Source organism: Scardinius erythrophthalmus (assembly GCF_964197995.2).
Source record: "Scardinius erythrophthalmus genome assembly, chromosome: 7".
Classification (NCBI taxonomy): Eukaryota; Metazoa; Chordata; class Actinopteri; order Cypriniformes; family Leuciscidae; genus Scardinius; species Scardinius erythrophthalmus.
The window spans coordinates 28,129,121-28,134,894 of record NC_138227.1 but is presented as its reverse complement, the minus strand read 5'-3'; positions in this window follow the sequence as shown (position 1 = coordinate 28,134,894).

Here is a 5,774-nt window from a genome sequence, read left to right as displayed (position 1 = left end):
GAAGAGAACGCTGAAGAGAATGCGGAAGCTGTGGATTATGTCCATTCCTCTCTCTGTCCGAAGGTGCTGAGAAACGCGAAGAGAACGCTGAAGAGAATGCGGAAGCTGTGGATTATGTCCATTCCTCTCTCTGTCCGAAGGTGCTGAGAAACGCGAAGAGAACGCTGAAGAGAATGCGGAAGCTGTGGATTATGTCCATTCCTCTCTCTGTCCGAAGGTGCTGAGAAATGCGAAGAGATACATGAAGAGATAACTTGAACTGAAGAGACTTTTAACACTGTTTTTATTATTTAATAAAGAGTATATTTATTTTGAATGCTGTGTCTGCCATTTCCTTCGTGTCCACGGCCGGCTCCTCAGGGGCGGCACGCAAGCGAAGGGGGTGGGCGGCCCGCTGGCGCTCCACCCCGACCTGTGACACTTTTCTTCCTCATGAAGTTGAAGCAGGTCAGACTCTCCTCTCGGCTGTTGATACATTTCTACAGGAGTACCATAGAGACTATCCTTTGTCACTGTGTGACTGTGTGGTATGCCAGCTGCACAGCACATGACAGAAAGGACTTGGCCCTGTGTGGTTAAAACAGCGCAGAGGATTGTGGGGAATCCAGATCTGGACTCTGTGTATGCAGAACGTCTCCAGAAAAAGGCATAGATCCCATCGGGGTCATACACTGTTTGTCCCACTGCCCTCAGGACGGAGATACAGGACTATAAGAACACACACAAACAGAACAAATAGACTGAGAAACAGCTTCTTTTCAGCTTCGAGAGCTGTTATCTCTATTACACCCCCTGCACATATACCTTCCAGCTAGGGACATAATTGCACTTTAGATAATGGCACTTTATTTTAAAGTAATTGCTGCTGTTTGATGCTGCCTATTGTTGTTGTTTGTTGTGTCAAAAAAGTGTTTTTTTATTTTTATTTATTTATTTAACTGAGATTCATTCACCAGACAGAATTTCATTGTACTATGTATAATGACAAAGTTCAAGTTTGGTTTTGTCAACTCCACTTATCCTGTAACCCTGTGAGTTTGGGCCCCTGGTGTCTTCCGTGTTTTCTGTTCTGACAACAAGCATTTGAATGCGACAAGCTCGTATAATCTCAACCTCAGAAGTAGGAAGTAGGAAATGTATGTATCACATGAAGGCAGCATAATAATAGTCATTTTCAAAATTCAGCAAGTTATTTTCCACTAAAAATCTTTAAATCATTACTGAGTAGGCTAGTTCCTTTTTGTCCATACAATTTAACTTCCCCTTTTTCATCGTCAGTGTTGTAAGCCATGAATTTTGATGAACTGCATTTCTGCAAACCATGTCTGTCACAAGGCCAAAGCAACGTTTTATGCATCTGTTGTATCTGAAGAATAAATCCATTGCGTTGAACAATCCCCTGTTTTGAATAAAATATGATCTTAAAATGATGCAGTAACCATCTTTAAAAAAAAAATTACTTGTTTGAGACCAAAATTCTGACATTTTCAGTGTTACCAATACTTTTTTGTGGCCAAATTTAATAAGTAAATGTTAAATGTACAGCAAAAAATAAATATTGAAAGATTTTGTAAACTAATGGAGATTGTGATAAATACAACTGAACCTTACAAAGTTCGTTTTAGCTGTCCAGGAGCCATATTCACGATGTAAGGCTAAAAGTAGCTCCTAAGTCAAGACAAAATTACAAACAATCTTAACGGCTGTTCCGTCCAAAGACACTGTAGCGTATAGAGGCAATAGCTATAGAGCCTTGGACCTTTTCATCATAAATGCAATATTTTGATTTATAGATTTTAATCTATGATACAAAGTAAAAAATAAATATTTATTAAATAAACAAATAATAAATAATGTCCGACTGCCTGTGTCAGTTGTTTTCACGAATTCACAATTACAAATGATCCAAGCGTATTTGGCGTGCTGTCCAAGGGGATCGAGGGCTCCAAGCTTGGAAGTTAGCCCAAACCATTTTGAATATGGCAACGCTGTATTTAAAAATCTTTGTTTGAATATGGCAACATTTGTATTTTAAAATCTTTGTTTGAATATGGCAACATTTTCATTTTAAAAATCTTTGCATTTGGAAACATGATACCTCATTCTACAATACTTATATCACTGACAGAGACTCCTCCCCCCATCAGCCAATCACTGTTGTCATAGTTAAGCGTGTTGACGTCATTATCCATAGCAATGAGTTCAACCCCGCCCTTTCTCTTAGTAACTTCTCTCTCTTAGTAAAAGTTGATATCAGCAGCTTTGTAAATAGGTTTAAAAGAAAACTCTTAACTAAGACCTTTTGCTGCCATTTAAGAGAACTCTTAGTGTAGTGGTAAGATAAAATGTGTTGTGAATACAGCCCCAGATGTTTAGTAATTAACCGACAATGATAGTGAAGTGTCACTTTGTCCAAGTGAGAGGTCTCACATCACTGCAGCGAGTTTTCCGCAGGAAAACCCCATCTCTTATCTTTTCACTAGTATTTATCTTTCACCCAATGAATGTCAAAGGTTAATAGCACTATTATAGACATCAGCTTAATGAAACTCAATCTGTTTGAAAAGTTGCTGTTCTGTGTCCGCCACATTTCTGAATGCATCTGATAATGTGTATAAAGCAAAGAAAGAAAGAAAGAAAGAAAGAAAGAAAGAAAGAAAGAAAGAAAGAAAGAAAGAAAGAAAGAAAGAAAGAAAGAAAGAAAGAAAGAAAGAAAGAAAGAAAAAGAAAGAAAGAAGTCATATGGTTGGTGTTATGGTGGTGGAGATAGTTTATCATGCACAAATTTGTTCTCTTTCACAAAGCATTGGGCAATAGCAGAAACTTTTCTTAGTACGTAAACAAACTTTTCTTAGTGCTTGAGCCCCTAAGATCACGAAAGCGAAAGTGCCCTTTTCTGTTGAATTGCAGTGCTCGGTGGAACGAGATTTCCCCCGCCCCCCGAAACTTCCTGTGTGATGTCTAAACACAGGATATTGTTGTGGCTGTGCAAATTATATTTAAATGATTAGTTGAAAATATGCTTTCATTCAAATTCTTTAAAGAAATTACACACACAATTGACATACTGCATTGCAAGATGCATGCCAGTATTTTTTTTTTTTTATTCTAAGGCACATTTATAAAAGCTACTTAGATATCCTAATTAAACTAAGGTCTAATCCTGGCTTAATCTAAGCCCTGTCTGTGAAACCAGGCCATTATCATAAGTTGCCTCCTTTGATTTGGGCCTGGCTAAAAAAGCAAAACATTTAGCAACCACCCAAAACACCCGTACCACATGCAGCCTAACAACCCCATAGCAATGCAGTAAAGAAAACATTAAGAACAGGCAAAACCCTGGCAATCACCTACAATGCCCCGCGTCATCATGGTGGCAATTTATACGGACAGGTCCACATTTTCTTATTATTTTTTTTTTATTATTTTTAATTAAATAAAATAAAGATATTAAATTGAGGACAGAATGTGAGGATAGAGAGTATTTTTTCGAACTATCCAGCCGAACAGATACAGCTGCTAAATTGTGCTGTTCTTCTCCTTTATCCTTTAAGTCTTTCCATTGCGGTGCTGCAAATCAGCATCGGTTCGTTTGATTGCGTAAAGCTGCATGAAGTTCGAGTAAAAAAAAAAAAAAAAACTAGGCCATTTGTTTGTAAATGTAATCCATTCATGTATGTCTATTTTTTTATTTGTTCAAGCAGACCTGTTCATCTACATTTAGCAAATGAAGCAAACTGTAGTAATAAAAGTTTATTGTATTAAGCATTATTCTTATGTCATGTGGAGCCTTTACGTGTAGTCACCTAGAGCAGGGGTTCTCAGTAGCCTGGATGCCAGCCGAACTTAGCCCCGCCCACAACATTTTTATGTCGGGAAGTTCGGTCTGGACTTGATCCGTTGTGGAGCAATTATGCTTGAACCAGAGCTGTTCGGACCAATCAAATTGTCAGGGCGGACTTTATACGATGATGGACAGATGATCTACAGTAACGTAATCATACACATCACCAAAGAGCGCTTGGGTTGAATTAGTTTACAACAAAGATGACTGCCGCTGGAGAATTGAGATTTCACACTTACAAATAAGTCAGATAATGCATATTTGGCGTGCTGTCCGAGGAGAGGGCTCGGTATTCGGCCCGAACCCAGCTAGTACTCCCCCCGTATTCCAGGCTGTAGAAGAACAAGCTAAGAGTGAGTTGGAGACCGCGGTCAAGCCAGCCGCGGTTTGAAAATACACGGTCAAGCCAGCCGCCAAAAAAAAAAGCGTGTGCGCCTATTACTGTAAATACGGTAATTTCAGTAACAGCAGAGAGAACACGCTTTCAGAGCGCTTGAGTTGCCCAGATCTCTCTCTCTCTCTCTCTCTTTTTCTTCTTATCTATCTATCTATCTATCTATCTATCTATCTATCTATCTATCTATCTATCTATCTATCTATCTATCTATCTATCTATCTATCTATCCATCTTTTTTATTTCTTTCTATCTATCTATCTATCTATCTATCTATCTATCTATCTATCTATCTATCTATCTATCTATCTATCTATCTATCTATCTTTTTTCTTTATTTTTTCTCTCTCTTTCTCTCTCTCTCTCTCTCTTTTTTTCTATATTTTTCTTCTTTATCTATCTATCTATCTATCTTTTTTCTTTCTTTTCTCTCTCTCTCTATCTCTCTCTCTCTCTCCTTTTTTCTTCTTATCTATCTATCTATCTATCTATCTATCTATCTATCTATCTATCTATCTATCTATCTATCTATCATCTTTTTTATTTCTTTCTTTTTTTCTATCTATCTATCTATCTATCTATCTATCTATCTATCTATCTATCTATCTATCTATCTTTTTTTCTTTCTTCTCTCTCTTTCTCTCTTTTTTTTCTTTCTTTTTTCTTTTTTTTCTTTCTTTTTCTTCTTGTCTATCTATCTATCTATCTTTTTTCTTTATTTTTTCTCTCTCTTTCTCTCTTTCTCTCTCTCTCTCTCTCTCTTTTTCTTTTTTCTATATTTATCTTCTTTATCTATCTATCTATCTATCTTTTTTCTTTCTTTTCTCTCTCTCTCTCTCTCTTTCTTTTTTCTTTTTTTCTATCTTTTTCTTCTTCTTCTCTATCTATCTATCTATCTATCTATCTATCTATCTATCTATCTATCTATCTATCTATCTTTTTTCTTTTTTCTGTGAGAGACTATATAATAAGATGCCATATTTCGAGAGTTTTTGTACTTTGTTATCCTTTTAATATACGTGTTGTCATTGCAAGTTGTGTATTTCTTTGACTAATGTTTTTTATTTTTCTTTGTAGGTCACATCTAGAGAATTTTATGTAGAGGTTTACAACATAATTATTTGCAAAAAAAAAAAAAGCAGTAAAATAAAGTATACATTCTTTCTAAATACATCTTTTGGTTTTTGTTTTCATATATATTTTTTACTACATTAAAAGTTTCTGGAATTCAATGTACCTCCTAGTATGCACACCTCATTTGAAACCATTTTACCGCAGCATTTTGGAGATACGTCAATTTATTTGACTTTGGAGGCCTATAAAGTCCACATTTCTAATAAGTAGAAAAAACGAATGGCCATTTCTTATGGGGGACGTCCCATACAGTATGCACACCTCATATCAAAACATTTTACTGTAGCATTTTGGAGTTATGTCACATTTTGCTACTTTAGAGGCCTATAAAGACCTCATTTCTAATAAGTAGAAAAAACTAATGGCCATTTCTTATAGGGGACGTCCCATACAGTATGCACA